The sequence below is a fragment of the Callospermophilus lateralis genome, chromosome 10 (assembly GCF_048772815.1).
Source record: "Callospermophilus lateralis isolate mCalLat2 chromosome 10, mCalLat2.hap1, whole genome shotgun sequence".
In the NCBI taxonomy this organism is placed as follows: Eukaryota; Metazoa; Chordata; class Mammalia; order Rodentia; family Sciuridae; genus Callospermophilus; species Callospermophilus lateralis.
In genome coordinates this window covers 49733307-49753717 of record NC_135314.1, presented here as the reverse complement: position 1 = coordinate 49753717, position 20411 = coordinate 49733307, and positions in this window count along the sequence as shown.

Here is a 20411-nt window from a genome sequence, read left to right as displayed (position 1 = left end):
GTTACCTTGAGAAATTTTAAAAGGTACCTTCCCCATGACATTGTGAAATATAACATAATATAATGATATGAGAGTCCTGAGTAGAAGACGTTTAGTTCATGCAATTTGCGGGATTGCGGGTTTTCAATGAATTTCAGTGCGGCATGGGGACATTCATCACCATCTCCCCACTGGCTTTTCATCTTGAACTGAGGAATGCTGTGGTGCTTGCTACAGCTTTGCTTTCCTTAAATGCATTTTTCAGTCAATTCATCTGTTCAGGGATAGAGATGTAGCTCAGTGGTAAAGCCCTTGCCTAGCAAATGCACAGCCCGGGGTCCAAGCCCCAACACTGCAAAAGAAAAGAATCCATTCAGTCAATATTTATTAGATCCACAATTAACTCAATAGTTTGCTTCTACATTTATGTCCATGGCAGGAATTAAAAAACAGATAGTTCTCTGCACCCCAAAGCCAACAAGAGTTCTTAAATTTGGCATTCAACAATCCACATACAGTCATTTTCAGAATTTGCATTACTTAGCCTTTTGGGAAGTATTTATTCAGCATCAGCCCCAAAGAAAACACAATGCTGAATGCTAGAATGGCCAGGAGGTAAATCGTGTACAAATCCAAACCATGCTTTAGAAATGGCGTCAGGGTTGGTAAGAGACACATCAGGTACTGCTCGGGAGAGCGTGGGGGTGAGAGGGTCACTACTTGGAAGGGGGATCCCTCAGGTACTGGCTGTACTCCACCCTGCATGGCTTTTTAAAGTCATGGGTCTGTTGTTGCTTTCTCTTGCCCCATCCCCACTCCTGGAATGACATCAGAACCTGGTGCTGCCTTTGACTTTGTGACAGGATGTGTTGGTCCCAGGATATAAATGTGTCACAATAGGCTGACTGGCAGGATCTGGGTCTCTATTTATTTGTGGCACTGGGGATCGAACCCTGCATACTAGACAAGCCTCTATCAAGCTTCACCCCCAGTCCTTGGTCTCTATTTAAATCAGCCTGGAGAAGCTCTCACAGAACTGATCCTCGCCTCACCTGGTTGAGTCAGTGGGAAATAAACACAAAGGCCTTGGCCCTGCCGTGTCTGGTATTAAGACAGTTCACAATTTCTCAGAGAAATTTTAGTATTCCTGGTGTCTGATGCCACTATTGACCAAGTGTATTTTAGGCACATAATTGTTGTTAGGTTTTCTTTGGATTTAGCTAAAACTAAATTAGAATATTAAAAAAAAAATCATATGTGTTCTGTGCATCTAGCCATACATATCAAAGAAACCTCAGGCATTTAAACAACTGTGTAAAAATGACCACTCTGCACATTAAATCCCAACTATGAAAAAATGAATGCAAAAAATAAATTATACCCCATTTGATTCAAATGTATGATATGTCAAGATCGTCGTACTGTCTTGTGTAACTAATTAAAACAAATAAAAAATATATTAAAAAAAGGAAAAAATGCATACCATGGAGAAAGGCGAGCTTTTCCTCCATATTTACTTATGCAACAATAGAGATGCCTGTAACAAGACAGAAGCTTTGTTTCAGAAGTTTTTCTTGACACATATTAACTGCACATATTAATGGGGTTCAGGGTGATAGTTCAGCCATGCACTTATCACATCCAACCTTCCTCTTCCAGCCCCACCCCGACCCTTCCCAGTCCCTGGCAATCTCTTCTACTTTTAGGTTGACTTTCGAAAACTTCATTTATGATAGCATCTTGTAGAAACTTTTATGATTCCATTTTGCTAGTAAATTGAATAATAATCAAGACTTTGCTAACACAATATTTGGTATAGGCTTTGAAGTTAAGTAAGTATGCCCAGCTCAAACAGGCATGTTCCCTTGTCACATATCCACGTGACTCTGAGCAAGTCACCTAAACTCTTATTTGGTAAGGTGCTTAGCGCTCTGCTCATGAAACGCTAGCCACATTTCCAGTTGACATATATTTTTAGTGGCTATAGTTGGAATTTAGTGGTTGTGATCATCTTTTTACCTTACTAGAGAAGTTGGTATTCCCCTTGTACAATATCGGGGTCTGTTGGCTCCTCCACTCAGGCCGTGGGGGCGGAGACCTGTAGCCCATCCTGATGATGTTGGAGACCTTGCTCTCCTACTGCAGGCACTCAAGGTCCCAGTGCGGCTGACAAGCCTCCCCAGGCCTGCAGGTTCTCCTGAGGTGGCAAAGTCCCCTCTGGTGCTCAGATGGCAGGCCTGCACTAAGGGAAATGGCAGACCCAAGCTTTACGCTCCTCTGCTGTGTTGTCTCACAGACACCTCTTTGAACCTGTGCCTCCCTCTCTCTCAGGGGCACAGAGCGCATCTGCCCCTGTCAGCTTCCAGGAGCTGGGCTTCTTGAAGTCATTACCTAAGGTCATTCTCTTTGGCCTTCACAATGACACCCAATCACACTGCTGGCTCCACTCTGTTTTCTCTAGCTTTTGAACTCCCCCAGTCGCTCTGAGAAAACTTTCCCATTTCCTTTCATCTCTGGGAAGGCTCACACATCTGCATTTCTCCCGCTGAGGTCCAGGCCTGTGCAGCTCTCCCTCCTGGGGAGGCAGGGAGCTTCGCCCTTTTGCCTGTGGCTCTACCCGCTCTTGCCTGGAGGCTGCACTTGATTTTGCTCCAAGGACCCTCCAGCCCCCACTGAGTGCTGTTGTGGAGGAGGAGCGCTAGCGCTGTTGGTAGGGTTGTTCCCCATCTGGCTGGCCAGGATTTGGCATGTGAATGTGTTTTGGTGGGTCAGATTCTCTCTTGGGAATCTGCATCTTGGACAACCTGATACAGCTCTAAGCCATGGAAGTCAACTGCAGCAGCTCCCTATCCAAAGCGTCCTTTAGTTCCTGCTACCCAGGGCTCACCTCAGTTCCTGACTATTCTGACACCCATGCTTCTGATTCTGATTCTGTAAGCATCTATCTTCCCCTAGACTCCTTTTGTACTTAAGATAGCAAGATTCTGTTTCTTCTGACTGTAACGAAGTAATTCTAACTAACAGAGTATGTTATTCCAAATAGCTACATTTCTTTTTATTTTTATTTTTTTAAATTAATTTTATTGTAGGTTGTTCAAAACATTACATAGTTCTTGATATATCATATTTCACACTTTGATTCAAGTGGGATATGAGCTCCCATTTTTACCCCATATACAGATTGCAGAATCACATCAGTTGCAGAACCATTGATTTACATATTGCCATTCTGGTGTCTGTTGTATTCTGCTGCCTTTCCTATCCTCTACTATCCCTCCTCCCCCCTCCCCTCCCCTCTTCTCTCTCTACCCCCTCTACTGTAATTCATTTCTCCCCCTTATATTTTTCCTCCTTTCCCCTCACTTCCTCTTGTATGTAATTTTGTATACCCCTGAGGGTTTCCTTCCATTTACATGCAATTTCCCTTCTCTCTCCCTTTCCCTCCCACCTCTCATCCCTGTTTAATGTTAATCTTCTTCTCATACTCTTCGTCCCTACTCTGTTCTTAATTACTCTCCTTATATCAAAGAAGACAATTTGGCATTTGTTTTTAAGGGATTGGCTAGCTTCACTTAGCATAATCTGCTCTAATGCCATCCATTTCCCTCCAAATTCTATGATTTTGTCATTTCTTAATGCAGAGTAATACTCCATTGTGTATAAATGCCACATTTTTTTTTTTATCCATTCGTCTATTGAAGGGCATCTAGGTTGGTTCCACAATCTTGCTATTGTGAATTGTGCTGCTATGAACATGGATGTAGCAGTGTCCCTATAGTGTGCTCTTTTTAGGTCTTTAGGGAATAGACCGAGTAGGGGAATAGCTGGATCAAATGGTGGTTCCATTCCGAGCTTTCCAAGAAATCTCCATACTGCTTTCCAAATTGGCCGCACCAATTTGCAGTCCCACCAGCAATGTACAAGAGTACCCTTTTCCCCACATCCTCGCCAGCACTTGTTGTTGTTTGACTTCCTAATGGCTGCCAATCTTACTGGAGTGAGATGGTATCTTAGGGTGGTTTTGATTTGCATTTCTCTGACTGCTAGAGATGGTGAGCATTTTTTCATATACTTGTTGATTGATTGTATGTCCTCCTCTGAGAAATTTCTGTTCAGGTCCTTGGCCCATTTGTTGATTGGGTTATTCGTTATCTCATTGTCTAATTTTTTTAGTTCTTTGTATATTCTGGATATTAGGGCTCTGTCTGAAGTGTGAGGAGTAAAGATTTGTTCCCAGGACGTAGGCTCCCTATTTACCTCTCATTGTTTCTTTTGCTGAGAAAAAACTTTTTAGTTTGAGTAAATCCCATTTGTTGATTCTAGTTATTAACTGTTGTGCTATGGGTGTCCCAAATAGCTACATTTCTTCATTTCTTTTCTTTCTTTTCTTTTTTTTTTTTTTGATACTGGGGATCAAACCCAGGGAACTTAACCACTGAGCCACATCTCCTGCCCTTTTTAATTTTTAATTTTGAGACAGGGTCTAGCTAAGTTGCTTAGGGCCTAGCCAAGTTGTGGAGGCTGGCCTTGAACCTATGATCCTCCTGCCTTAGCCTGCTGAGTCACTGGGACAGCAGGGGTGCGCAGCCAAACAGTTACATTTCTGGAGATCAGTTAGTCTGTAATGATAATTCCTGGCTGGTCCATGTGAGTGCTCTCTGAAAATGTGTATTTGGGAATGAAGGTTTTGGCAATTGTGTTTTAGGGTGAACTTGCCATTCTCCTGTGTAGAAATAGATTCTCTTAATCATGCTGTGAATTATAACTACAAGTGAAGCAAGTGAGCCGAAGAGAGACTGGCTTCTCTAAACTGCCTTGAATCAGGGCTTCTCAAGCTTGAGTGTGCATGAGGACCACCTGGGGAGCTTTTTGAAAGGGTCTCACCCTCAGACACTTGGACTCAGAAGGTCTCAGAGCAGGACCCCAGAATCAGAATTTCAGATAAGCTCCCAGGCAGTGCTGATGTATATCAAGACAGCATTTTGAATAGTGATTTCTTAAATATTATCTTTTCCCCAAGAAAGAGAGACATTGGAAGACAAAAAAAGACACAACAAGACTTGCCTTTCTTTGAGGCGTGCCTGCCGCTGACCTCACTAACCAAGATTCGTTCCATTGGCCCTGAGTAGGACAAGATGGTAAGGTGTGTCAGGACAGGATATCTCCACAAACCAGCCCCCGACCCTCCCACAGAGCTTCTCAGGTTGCTGGGTAGAGTGTCTAGGGCCACATCAGTGGGACTTTATTTTTAAGCAAGCAAACAAACAAGTGACTGTATGAGATCCTGAGGAAATGCAAGGCTGTCCCTTGAGACTACTTAGAGATGACCACAGCTAGAGCTGAGCTGGCTGGACCGAAGCTGGCCTGCTCCTCATGCCCTCGTATCCTACTCAAACTCCCCTTCACGTTACGTCTTCCCCACCATCTTTATCCTGCATCCCTCCAACATCTACATTCCCAGGTTTTAAAATGTTAACAATGCAATTTTGGTGTCAATGACAGTCCTACTTCTCTGGCCTTCTCTACATGACTGGAGCCTGTTTCTCTATCTCATTATTCCATTGGCCCAGAAATAATCCATGAGGTAAGTATTATTTCTCCAGTTTATAGATGGGAAAACAAATTCAGAGAAGTAGCTTGTCATGGATAAAACACTTTGGAAAAATTAGAGGCAAAATTTTTTAGGGAATGGAGTACTAGGGATTGAACTCAGGGGCTTGACCACTGAGCCACATCCCCAGCCCTATTTTGTATTTTATTTAGAGACAGGGTCTCACTGAGTTGCTTAGTACCTCACTTTGCTGAGGCTGGCTTTGAACTCATGATCCTCCGGCCTCAGCCGCCAGAGTCACTGGGATTATAGATGTGTGCCACCAAGCTCGGTGAGAAGCAGAATTTGAACCCTATTCTGACTATAAAATCTATATCTAAAACCTGAGTCAATTCAGTATGTGTGCAAATGTGTTCCGTATGTGTCTAATATTTGTTTTTGGTTTTTTGCCTACTAGATAATGCACCCAGCCAGGACCTGGATGGTCTGGAGAATATTCTGGTGGTTCTGGAGAGCAAGCATCCTATGGAATGCTTAGGGCCACATTTCTTTCCAGAGTAATCATTTGAGAAGCATTGCTTACCACTGATGTGTTGTTCTCTAATAGTTGACATTTCTGAACATGGGCAGGGTTGGGCACATTACTGGAAGTGGGAAACATTTTTTCCTGCTTACCAATCAGCTGTTTTCTATTCATATCTATGAGACAGATTCAAAATCAGTTTCCCAAGAGGAATAAAGAGCTCATTATTCATCAGCATCTATTGAGAGTCTGTTTTGTGCAGACCATGAGGCTTGGTCCTAGAAGGAGCCACAGAGAAGGACCCTAATTTTGGAGGTCTTAGACAAGGGGTATCCTGGGACACAGAGTTGGGGAAGACAGGCCCAGCAGTGAGGGAAAACAGATGGGATCAGGCTGCACTTGGGTTGGTTCTGCTGTCCTGGGATGGGCTGGCTGCAAACCATCCTTCATGCTGAACCCAAAGGCATGGGCACACCCAAGTGCCACCTGAAAGGTGTACATGGTGGCTTTGGACAGAAGAGGTCTGGGGTTGGCAGTGTCACTAGTCCAGGTTTTTGGTTCACTCAGCATAGGAGCCCAGGCAGTGACTGAGAAGGTATGAGAAATGCTCACATAATCACTCTTCATATATTAATTTGTGAATTCTACAAATATTTATTGAGTATTGAACTTGACCCTGAAGATAGGCTATAAACAAGATAAATGGAGTCCTTGCCCCGTTGGAACTCATGAGGAAGGCAGATGTGAAATACTAATGACGTTAATGGTAACCTAACTATAGTCACAATCGATGCTGTGGAAAGGTCCTAGTGCTGAAGAGGGCGCATGCTCTTCGGCTGGGCAGAGCGTGTCAGTGTCCCTGGGCAAAAGGGCAGGAGTTCAAGACCATGCTCCAAGGGCAATGGCCTCGGTGCCTGCGGTTCATTTGGACCAGGGTGAGGCAAGTACTTTCTAGAGCTTACAACCCTGCCTTGCCCTTGAGGAACAATCCATCTTATTGTGGAGGCAGACCCCTTGACTGTACTGAGAGAGGGGGACTTGTTGAATGAGGACTGGACTTAGGACAAGAAGAGCTGGCATCCAGTACTCACCATGCCTTGTCCTGGCAGTGTGACCTTGGGCCAGCTGCCTCTACTTCAAGAGATTTAATCTCTTCTGAGTCTCAGCCTCCTCAGTGGGAAAAATATTTTCTGCTCATTTGCTTTATACGGTTCAAGAGTAAGAATGGGAAAGGATTTTATAAACTATGAAAAACAGGAGATTGTTATGACCAGAGGCATGTACACACACACACACACACACACACACACACACACACACACACCCTGAGCTTAATGAGCCCAGGACCTTCAGGGCTCAGTGCAGACATCAGTGCTAATGAAGTATTCAAAGGGTTGGGTCTGGAGAGGTTCCCACGAGCAGCTTCAGAGGGATGAAGGCGGCACAGGGAAGAAGGAAGTGGCCTGGCTGGACATTCCACAGGGGCAACTTGTGTGAAGGCAGGTCATGAGGAGGGAGGAGCCCTGGGGGGAGGGCCAGAGGTGTGCTTGGCAGGAGTCAGGAGCCTCCGTGTGGGGTAATAAGAGCTGGAAACACATGATCATCTCTCTTATTTTTTATGGTCCAGGTTTAGTTCAGTCTCACTTAGAACATTTAGGTTGTGAATTTTGTTATTTATCATGGAAGTTTAATTCTATCTCAAAGAAGAGGGTCTCCTGTTTTTGCATATAAAACAGAAGGGGTCAGGTGGTGTTGGGAATGTGGGCCATTCTCTGAAGAAAAATGAAGTTAGAATCCTTACCTTATACAATGTAAAAGGTGGATTTTAGCTGGATTAGAGACCAATGGGAGAAAGGCAAAAGTACAAAGCCATATATATATATATATATATATATATATATATATATATATATATATATATCTCCAAAGAATAAAAGGTAAGAGAATATATAAATGACCTTGGACAGGGAGGGACTCTTACAGAAGAATTTTAAAGCACAACCCTTGGGGCAAATGTTGATAAATTTGACTATAGTAATATTACATTTTTGTGTTCCACAAAGGATGCATTAGATAAGTTTTAAAGAGGGCAATAAATGAAGAGAAGAAGTTTCTAATACCTAATGGGAACAGACAAAATGAACAAGGAATGCCTATAAACCAACAAGATAAAAAAAAAAAAAAAAAAGAGGAAATTCAACAGAAAATGGCCAAAGGTTATGGGCAGATAATTCACACCAGGGAGACTTGAACAAGAACACAAAAAGATGCCAAACTCACTAATCATCAAAGAAATGTAAAGTAAGTTGAAAAGATTGCATTTAAATTCACTCAATTAGCAGAAAACTAGAATATCAGGTAAACACCACTCAGGATGAGAAAACCCACCTTGCATTGCAACTACAGTCATGCTAGCAGAAGGGTTAATGTGTTACATACACTTAACTGAGGAAACCACATGACCTTTAATCAGCAATAGCTCCAGAGGAAAATACCATGACTTATGCTCACGTAAGTCAGTTTGGGAAGTTTATGATATGGGGAGTGGTGGTGGTGATATTCTCAGAGACCATCTCAGAGGAAATGGATAAATAAAATGAGGTGTTTGTCTATCATGCAATAGTATGAGTAAACAGCAACAGTGAATTAGAAATAATAAACAGATATTAGTAAAGTGATTTTTGTATGAAATAAAAGAAATAGAATGAGATAAATAACACAATAGCATTTATACAAATTAAAAAGAGAAAAGCCTCTGTATTTCTGAAGGATTCATTTATATCCAAGGATGTATATTCAGCACACTAGATCAATATTCATATAGCAGCAAGAAATGGGAATACTGTGTTCATCAGTAAAACAGAAAACGTGATAGCTATGTCGAACAGAGGGAATTGAATATAGGGAATTGGTTATAGGCAATTGGAAGGTCAAGAGATCAGCAAGGAGACACTGAGATAACAAAAGTACTGTAATTACAGAGAAAAATCTATCACACAGTGAAAATGATGGTACTAGACCTAGGAGTGGAGCAGAGGCAGCCATGGCTGATGTGAAGGAAAGGTGCTCAGACCTCTGGGTGAGGACACAATTGGCGCTTATAGTTGGTCCTGGGAATGCTGAAGGAAGCTGAGAACCAGAGCTTTGCCTGTCCTCTACTGCTGGGGGTTGCTGATGGGCGAGGCTTTCTTCTCTTTGGCAAAGAAGTCTGGGAAATGAATTTAGAGCTCCAGGATTACAGAACAAAGTATAAAATAATGGACTTGGACTCAGAGATAATAAAAAAATAAAAAATGACCAGTACTGTCAAAAGAACAAGAAATAATTTTAAAATAGGAGCTTTGTTTTAGACTGCTGGTAATGGTTCACTTTTGAATTAAGGAGCATGATATGCTCAGTTCTGTAAAATGTGTCTAAAATATAATTAAAAAATAAGTGCTCAAGGTAAGAAGTCATGTGATATGAGATTGACCAGTTTAGGTCTGACTTGCCAGGCCATATTGACCAAATCACCAGACACACAAATCTCAGATCTTTCACCTGCACTAATCAGACTTAAGTGTAAGAGCTAAAATTATGGAAATTCTAGAAGAAAGCACAAAAGACAAATCTCAGTGATTTTGGATTTGGCAAATGTTTCTTAAATCCGATTAAAAAAATATCAAGCATAAAAATTTTTAATCCAACAAATGGAATTTATAAAAATAAAAACATTTGCTTAAAAAACACAAAATTGAAAATGCAAGTCACTCATTGGAGAAATATTTTTTGCAGAATATATTGCATAAAAGCATTATATCTAGAATATGTAAAGAAAACACTGGCAATCCACGCATACAGAGACAATCGGTCCAATTAAAAATGGGAAAAATAGGGCTGGGGAGGTGGCTCAAGCAGTACCGGGCTCGCCTGGCATGTGCGGGGCGCTGGGTTCGATCCTCAGCACCACATAAAAATAAAATAAAGATGTTGTGTCCACCGAAAACTAAAAAATAAATATTAAAAAATTCTCTCTCTCCATTAAAAAAATGGGAAAAATATTTGAATAGATGCTTTACCAAAGAAGATATATGGATGGCAAGTGAGCACATGAGAAAAAAAAAAGCTCAACACCACTAGTCGAACCAACTGGGGAAGTTGAACCATAGCGACATAGTCCTAGGCTAAGATTCCAAAGACTGTTTCAACCTGGTGTTGATAAGAATGGGGAATGCTGCTGGTGAGGCAGCAAAATGTCACACAGCTGAGGATAATAGGCTGGCAGTTTATTTTAAAACATCAAATAGGCACCTATCTTAGGATCCAGTCATTCCCCTCCTAGGAGAGACCTAAGGGAAATTAAAGTATACGTTACACAAATACTTGGGTGGGGATTATTATAGTTGCTTTATGTAATAGCAAAACACATCTGGAAACAACCCAAATGTCCATCAACAGGGTGTTTGGATAAAGACTGTAGTATAGCAGGGGATGGTGGCTCACACCTGTAAGCATAGCAACTTGGGAGGCTGAGGCAGGAGGATTGCAAGTTTGAGGCCAGACTCAGCAACTTAGCAAGGTCCTAAGCAACTTAGTGAGACCCTGTCTCAAAGGATAAAAAGATCTGGAAATGTAGCTCAGAATGCTTCTGAGTTCAATCTCCAGTACAAAAAAAAAAAAAAAAAAAAAAAAAAATTGTGGTATAGCTGTCCTACAAAGTAATATACAAAAATAAGAAAAAATAAACTACTAAAATACCCAACAACAAGTAACAATAAATGTTGGTGAGGATGTGGGGAAAAAGGTTCATGCAGATTTTGCTGCAAATTGGTGCAACCACTCTGGAAAGCAGTGTGGAGATTCCTTAGAAAACTTAGAATGGAACCATCATTTGACCCAGTTATATCACTCCTCAGCATACTACAGTGACACAGCCACATGAATGTCTAAGCTAAGCTATGGAACGATAGCTAAGCTGTGGAACCATTCTAGGTACTCTTCAACAAGTGAACGGATTAAAGAAAATTTAATATATACATACAATGGAATATTACTCAGCCATAAATAAGAATGAAATTATGGCATTTGCTGGTAAATAGATGGAACTGGAGACCCACATGCTAAGTGAAATAAGCTAATCCCCAAAAAACAAAGGCCAAATTTTCTTTCTGATAGGTGATATTAACACACAATAAGGTGTTATATATGGAGGGGAGAATAAAAGTTTATTGGATTAGACAAAGGGGAATGAAGGGAGGTGAGGGGGAATGGGAATAGGAAAGACAGTAGAATGAATTGGACATAACCTTCCTGTGTTCATATGTGAATACACGACCAGTGTAACTCCACATCATGTACAACCCCAAGAATGGGAAGTTATACTCTATGTATGTATATAAGTCAAAATACCCTCTACTGTCATGCATATCTAAAAAGAACGAATATAAAAATACCCAAGGAAATGGACAAATCTCAAAATCATTTTACTGAGTGAAAGAAGCTAGACAAGAAAGACTACATATTGTATGATTCCATTTTATATAAAATTATAGAAGGTGAAAATAAATCTATGGAGTGAGAAAGCAGATGGGTGCTTTTCTGGAGGAGGAGCTGTGGACAAAGAGGGAGGCAGGAATTACCAGGGACATGAGGCGATTTGGGGGAGTAGTGGTCATGTTCATAATCTTTATTGTGGTGACACTTTCATGTGTGTACATGTGGCACAATTCTTCCAATTGTACCCTTTAAATATGTGCAGTTGATCATATGTCAATCAAACTTTAATAAGGCTGAGAACAAAAACTGCTCTGGGCAAAGTGTCATGTGACATGAGTCCTTTTTTCCAATTTTGTGCTCAAGTTGGCCCAGTCAAGTCCCCTTGGCCAAGTTCAACAACACAGGTTCTGGTCTTTTCACCTGTGCTCTCGGAGCTTGGAATTAGATCAGGGATGATAACTGCAAATGCTCTCAGGAACCAGGAATGACAAAAGCCAGGTTCACTGAAGGCTTAGGGTTAGGGGCTGTGGCACCTGAAGAATGTATGCCCCTGTCCAGAGTGACAGCTCCCAATCACCTCTACCTGGTGTGCTACTTTGATGGAATGTAGGCAGCGTTGCCAATATTTCAGACTTTCAAGAGAAACCAGAATTCTGTTTTTTGGAAGGAAATTTTTCTGTTATCAAATACAGGCAATTAATTAAAAAAACATTGAAATACTATGTAGCCAAACCCAAACAGGTACAGATAGGACTCAGTCTGAGTCCCACCTCTGTATTTGTGTTTGTGACCTCTGTATTCCATGATGCCTACAGACTTTCTGAGAGTCATGACCAAGGGCCAATTCTCAATTTTCAGCCAAAATTGATCTCCTACCTTTTGCTTTTTTTCACCCTGTACTTAAATAAGAAGACTTTCCCGCCAATACCCATTGCATCCCATCAGGTTTCCATCTACCATTAGACCACAGGATGAATAGTCTCTTGGTAGGTTTCAAACAATTATTTCTTCAGCTCATTGGGAAGAATTCTTGGGTAATTTTACAGAGTTGGAAGAGGCTGGAATATATGCTAAATGATCAAAAGCAAGGTCTCAAACAGATTATCTATATCTCAATGTTCCTAGCAGCACTATCCTCAAGAGACAAGAGAAAGGAATAACCAAAGTGACCACTGATGAAAGGATGGATAAACAGAATGTGAAAGAAAGCAACAAACCATCATTCGGATTTAGAGAGGAATGAGATTCTGACATATGCTGTAATACAGAGGAAATTTGAGGATAAGTAAAATAAGCCAGACACAGAAGCACAAACATTGTACAGTTCCACTTACAGGAGATACTCAGAGTCGTCAAACCTATAGATTGGGAAAGGATCTGGATATCAGAGACTGAAGGGAGGAGGAAATGGGAACTACTGTCCCCTGAGTGCAGAGTTTCAGCTTGGTGAGTTGAGAAAGGTCTAGAAGGTAGATGGTGGTGGTGGCCACAAGACACTATGGTGGCCACACGACACTATGTTTGTACTCGGTGGCACTGAAATCCACCTTAAAATAGTGAAAATGGTAAATTTTATCCATGATTATTATTTTTTTTTAAAGGAAAGACACATGTCTGTGATTTTCACATCAGCAGAGGCAACATGAGAGGCTAAGGAACCATGGCCACCACCCCCACTAGCATTTGTCACTGTGACTCCCTCCTGAGGCTGCTCACACACCAAGACACTTTGTGTCATAAGGATCACCAAGCCTTCATCCATTCGGAAGAGCGAGCCTCAGTCTCATCTACACAAAGGGAGTTTCTGAAAAATACTGGTGTCTGGTCCCCACCCTTGAGGATCTGGCTCGGTGGGAGTGGCGGGGTGGTGGAGTCTGGTTTCCACAATTGTTAATTAACCTTCTAGATAAATCTAATGTGCAGGCAGAGTTCAGAACCTTTGATCTGAAAAAAATCAAGGGGACATTTCATGGGTGTTACAGGTGAGTAACTCACACACTGTGCATCAAGCTGGGCTAAGCAGATGCCCTGGGGTGAGCAGCCTTGGGCAAGTGGTTTATATTGGGAAGAATCCTGCAGGGCTGGATGGGTCTGGAAGCATGAATATCTGTACCCTATAAAAAGATTAAAAACGAACAAGCCATGCTTAAGGGACTTGTTTGGTAGAGGGGAAAAGAACAGGATTGGGATTAAGTAAAAGAACACGAGAGAAGAGGGCCTAGGACTCTTCTCATTCTTGGGAGCAGAATCTAATAAGGGGAAATATTCACTTCTGCAGAGAGCTTCTTGGATAGGGGTCCTAGGAAATTCAGCCATAAAAGTAATTCAGGATTCTCTAAACAGGGATCTCCCTAACCCATCTCTCTGACAACTTTGTCGAAATGTCCTACGCTCCAGTCTCAAGGTAGAATTTCATTCACAACAGTATCTATCCATGCAAAAGCACTTGACAGAAGTTAGCATTGTTTAATTCCATGACTCAGCTTTGTTGGTGTTGCTATTGTTGATGGATTAGAGATAAAAATCTAAGGAAATACTGGACCATTTTAAATTTAGGTTCTTTGACTTTGTCATTGTAAATCCTTTATAGCAACAAAGTGGAAGACTGAATCAACTTGCTCAGTCTTATTCCTTTTCCTGAAGAGTATTTTTTCCAGTCCATTCAATGGAATCCGTAGTGAAATGGCTGTCATGTGATAGGGGTCAAGCAATCAACGAAACCTATCGGAACACACTTTTTAAAGAATCAAGGGATGATGAAGATGTTCTGGAGAGAACATGAGTCTAATTCATGGTAAAATGCTTTGTGGTGTTAATTTGATCAGGGGTCTGAGAGTGTTGACCAATCTGTAGGTCATGTGTTTCTGGCAGCCTTCCGGTTCATAGCAGTGGAGAACTGAGAATAACAAAAACTTTAGTAATACCAGCTGCTCTGCCCTGACTGCTTACTATCTTCTGGGCCTTCATTCTGCATCTATCGAGATCATGCATCATCCCGAGAATCCTCTGAGATTGTCATACTGCATGAGAAAGACACGAGTTTTGCAAACCCCATTCTAACAATGAAGAATCTGAGACACAGAGAATCATTTCAGTCATTTTCCCAAGGTCACTGACCAGTAAATGGCATGGATCCAGATGCAGCTGTCAATTTAGTCCGGTTCAGAGCCTGGACCCTTCACATTCTGTTACCACCCTGGAAGAAGGAACAGACGGTAGAAATGAACACTGAGCAAGTGTTTATGAAGTGCCAGCTACTTTACACATTATTATTTCACTGAACCCCCACAACCCATCTCTAGCCCCATGTTATAGCCAAGGAAATGAGGAAACTCAGACATAGTTCAATGACTAGCTAGCAAGAGACAGGGCTAGGGCTTGAACCTTACTTTGACCTTAAAACTGTGGTTTTTCACTAACTCATAAAATTTCAGAGTGGCGTCCATGCATGAAAGTTCACTGAAGAAAGTCTGTTGCTTAGAGCGTTAGCCTTAACTCTGTATTATTTTAACCATCTTGGTTATCTGGTTTCCTTGTTCAAAGTCAGGAAGTGTATGGGGCAGAGGCAAGAGGGTGTACAGTGCAGGGGAAATCAACTTGATAGGGAAAATAAGAGTCCAAGAGAACAGGATTCTTAAATAAGACGTGTCTTAGCTATCCTTTTTTTCTTTTTTAAAATTTCTTTGCTTGGAAGTTTTGTGTGGAAAACCATATGCTTTCTTTTTTTAAATATTTTTTTAGTTGTAGATGGATACAATACCTTTATTTTTATTTATTTATCTTTGTGTGGTGCTAAGGATCGAACCCAGTGCCTCATACATGCTAGGCAAGTGCTGTACCGCTGAGCCATAAGCCAGTCCTACCATATGCTTTCTTTAAAGGACTCCAGGAAAGAATTTGGAGGAGTCATCCTGTAGTCTAGTCAACTTTTAAAACTTTGAATAAAAACAATCAAATAAAACTTTGAATAAAAACTTTGAATAAAACCACAGTGGCCTGTGGTTCAGGTCCTCTGCCGGGGCATGCCCTGCCTGGTGAGCTCCTCTGCAGGCTCCGGGGCAGGTCCTTGGGGCTCATCTGAGAAGACAGCCCTACCCTCTGCCCCCACCCACTACGCCCTATTGCTTGTGGGGCTGTGGATCTCACACTTCAGAGGGCATCAGAGGCAGGAGGGCTTGTCAAAACAGATTGCCAACTCCACCCCTGCAGTCTCTGATTCAGGAGTCTGGGTGTGGCCCCAGCATTTGGATAACCAAGTTCCCAGTTGATGCTACTGCTTCTGGTTCCTTGACCACACCTAGAGGACCACTGCTCCAAGGAGAGTCAATCTCTCTCTCTCTCTCCTCCCCTCCCCTATCCTGGCCTAGCCAGTCAAATTTCAGCTTGGGCTGAATAGACGATTTTTGTGTCTTCTCAAGGATCTGCAAGCTTCTTCAAGGGGACTAGCGTTTAGTCCCCTCTTTGGTCCCTGTTTCAATCTCTTCTCTTTGGAGAAAGGTAGTGGCAGAGAGGTTGAAGGGGCCTGCTGGGAGGGGATTCTGGATGATTCAGTGTTGAGCAATCTATTCAGTTAGGAAACTGAAAACTGTCCCAATCCCAACCCTGGGGGACTCCCAGGCCCAGTAGAAAGCAGGGAGTTGTGATTTAACACTAAGAGCTATTAAAAAGAGAGAGAGAGAGAGAAAAGCGGTGTTCTCTGGGACCCTAAAACATAGCATGTTTCAGGGGAGAAAGGTTTCCTCCCTTCTCCCACAGACTACCTTTTGACAACCCTAGGAATCCAGACTCCTATTGGCAATGCATGAGCAAGATGATGGTGGTGTACAATATGGCACCCATTAGCCACGTGTGGCCATGTGCTGTGGTGTGGATGTGGTTCAAGTGTGCTCCTCATATGCTAAAATCTAATCCCCATACTGAGGTATTAAGAGGGTGGAAACTTAATCCAACTCTGGTGTCAGAGGTGGGGGTATTAGGATTGAACCCTGGTTGCTTTATAGGAAGGACACTCTGTCTCCTGCCATGTTCTGTGCTGCCCTGGGACTCTAACAGCAAGAAGACCACCACCACCACATGCAGCCCCTTGACCTTGAACCTCCATAACCATGAGCCCAAATAAACCTCTTTCTTTGTAACTCACCTAGTCTCTGGTATTGTGTTAGTGACAACAGAAAATAGGCTCAGACACTACGCAAAATGTAAATTAATCAAAGAAAATTTAAAATGCAGCTCATCAGGCACAGTAGCACTTTCCAGATGCTCAGTAGTCACAGGTAGCCTATTAGCTATTAGCTCAGATATAGAACATGTCATTGCAGAAAGTTCTATTGACCAGCACTATAGAAGGGGCAGGAAAAAATATTGCAGTAAGATGTGACAGGGCAGGGCACTTTGTGTCCCTCCACCTACATGCTACCAGCCAAAGATTGCTGAATTCCCACAGATTGTGTCTGAGAACATGTGAACCCCTCTGCTTTTATATTTGTTCCTACATTCCTGGTCTAGGACTTCATGGCTATTGTAGTCGGGGGTGTCCATGGGTCAGAGTAGGATTGTCCTTGAGCAGGTGTGAGTCACTCTCTGAGACTCCCAAACAAGACCCAAGGTTCTTTACAGGTGACCCAGCACCTGCCAGAAACACTGGGGTTTTACTCTCCTAATACCAGCAGCTCCTTCTACAGCAGGAATTTTCCTTCTTCTCCCCCTCCAACTGGGGATCTCTTGATCTTACTACCACTCTTCTTTTAAAAGCAGTTTATTCTTTTTACTAGAGTACAGGGATTTAAAGGAGCCGTGTTTGCAGGTCCGTTGTTGCTTCTCTAACGCCTGATCTTTTCCCTGTTGGGTATTTTGGTAATGTGGTTACCCAGCTTTCCTTGGTGACATATCCATGGTCCAATAAATCTCTCTCCATAGACGAGGTCCTAATTAAATGTTCCTTTACCTAATTCTTTCTTAACTCACCATAAAATGAGAAAAGAGACCCAGGCTTCCTCTAGGCTGGCTAAAGGTCTTAGGTGGGTGGGAAAAGCACTCCGGGTTTCTCTTCGGGTTTCACATGTGACCTGGCATCTAGTAGATGAGCCTTTGCCTGTCTCTGACAAGGGGCCTTTGTGACTCCTGCATATGGAGTATGATAGGGGTCTTAGACTATGGAATGGGTACTAAAACAGAAACACTGCTTTGGCACACTAGGCACATGAAAGAGAGAGGGGACATTCCAGAATAGAATGCCTGGTCAGATCACTGAAGTTGGTCTAATTTGAGCCCAAGCTGTTCCCGGATCGGAGCTTAGAAATGTCCAGGGCATGAGACAGTGGTGGGAAAACTGACATCTGTTTGTGTGGAAGCCTGGGGGGAACCTGGGGAGCTTCCTGGAGGTTACTTATTTTGAGAGGATTGGAAGTCATTGCAAGCTTGAACTGGTCAGTGCAAAGCCTGAACGGGAAGAGGGGAGGGAATCCCACATGCACAATGGTATTTGTCACCAATCCAGACTGTGGAGGGAGGGGCCCTGCACAAGGAGGGGTCCTATGTAAAAGCTGTGGACTCTAAACCCTGTAAAACATTGAGTCCAAGAAGGATGCGGCTTGGGGACTTTCTGGCCAAATATGACAGAGCAAGGCAGAAGTGTCCTTCCACACCTTGCATCAGAACCCAGATGAAGAGTTTCAAGCCTTCAGAGATGGCACAGGGAATGAGATAGGAGATGGGAGGCCCTGTTGGTAGCCCGTGGACACCTCATTAACCTGGAGAAGTCAACAACACCAGGAGACATGGTGGTCCTGGAGAACAGAGATCTGAAGGAAGGAGGAGGTGGGGCATGGGGATAGGTCAAGAGAATATGCTTCCTTCTTCTTTCCCTCTTTTCCAGAAAATTCTACTCCGAAGCCTTTAGGCAAGATGGAACTAGGCAGCCCTCTGCACCTGATTGCTGATGAGCCAGGAGATGGGAAGAGCATTCTTGCAGGAGGGCAGCCCAGAGCAGGAGTGGGGGTTCAGCCAGGGTAAAAAGGAGGCTCACACAGCAGGTGGTGGCCCAACCGGAGGTTGGGGCCCATATGGAGTGAGGAGGGCGTCCATAGGACAGTGTATGTCGGAACCCTGGGAAGAGGGGAAGGGACGTCCACAATACGGTCAGAGCGAAGTAGGGTGAGAAGACAGGCCCTGCCTGGGAGGCGTCCTGCCAGGAGGACTCAGACTCTGAGTGGCCCTGGGAGCGGTTTTCGTGGAGGGTGTCCAGTTAAGGATATCAGAACCATAGTGGCTGAGGAGGGTGGGTGCAAGGGCACCCTAGCAGTGTTGATGTGCCCAGGGGTGGGGGAAAGAGCACCCATGCAGGAGGGAAGGCCAGGGCAAGACACTGGTAGCCAAGCAAGAGCAGAAGGTGTCTTCATGGAGGGTGACCTGCCCTGGCTGTCAGTCCTGAGCAGGGTGAGGTGGTTCTGAGTACCACTCTTCTTTCTGAAGACTTTCACTCTTTCTTTCTCAGTCTAGCAGAGTGTAAGGCAGGTGATAGTAATTGTTGATTGAATGGTGGAAAAAATAAAAAAGCCTCGAATTCCAGTGTTTTCTTGACCATTTATAATGATGCATCCCTGGTGAGAGACAGCAGGCTTGTGGCCACTGCTGTGCAGACCTGGTGACCTCTTCCCCCAAGCCCTGTCCACCTTGTACGGCCTCTGTGGTTCCTGCAGATCTATGGGGCGTAGCATTGTCTTCTCCTCTCACATCAAACATGGCAATTTCACAGTAAAATGAGGCCCTGGGCTTGTTCATGGAGTACCAGGATAACTTTTGGTTCTAACAGATGGTGGTTCTACCAGGAGCATGTACCAGTGAGGACACTGGGTAGGAACCAGGACCGAGGGGTTCTCTCTGGATCAGTCATGTGATTTTGGGCAAATGACCCCCTGGACTGAGCAGCTGCTGAGGTCTGATAGCACCCTGGTTGTGTTCTAAGGTCTTAGCCCTCGTAATTGCCCTCTGGGTCCTGGGAGCCTTGTGCAAGCAGAGGACACAACCTTATTGACAGCAGCTTGCTATGAAAGGGCACTAGAAGAGCATCAGACCCAGTCCCAAGACCTCCCCACACTTTCTGTAATTTAGCAGTGATGTGCCTGTTCATGAAAGACATTTCACCAAATATTTTTAAGTTGTTATTCTAAACCAAATTATTTTGAAGTTTGGAAAATGTGTGTGTTGGGGGGGTTGTTTTGTTCATAATTAATGACATTATCTTTACTGTCTTGAATTAGACTTTCCTCTAAATCCTTGGGTGTTCTCATCCATTCCAATTGGCTTCAATTAGCTCTTTTAAGGTGAATTACCCCAAATTGTAAATCTCCCAGATGTGCTCTCTTAAACTGCAGACTTAGATATCAAACTGCTTCCTGCACATCACCACTTGGGCAGCTCTCAGGCTCCTGCCCTCAGGGAGCAGTTTAAACTCGTTAGCTCCTTCCTCTGGAGACCAGCTCAGACTCCTCCCCTTACAGCCCCACTCCCCAGCCCCTCAAGAACAGCAGCACCCACAGCAGTCAATAAATCCTGTCGATCTGTGTCTCAATTGCCAATACCCCTGGCTAGGTGCCATTATTAAGGGGTGAGGAGGAGGCTCACACAAGGCAGAGATGGTGTTCCTGTGTGAGGTTGGGCCCATGTGGAGTGAGGATGGTGTCCACAGTAAACGGCCGCCCCAGGTGAACCCCAGGGTTGAGGAAGGGAGGCCCAGCATGCCATGTTAAGACAAAGTGGGGTGAGAAGGGAGCCCCTGCCCAGGAGGTTTCTTGCCAGGGGCTCAGATCCTAATGAAGTGAGGAGGAGTTTGCATGGAGGGTAGCTTGGTGGCATGAGGGGAGTCACTGGGCAACCCTACCTGTA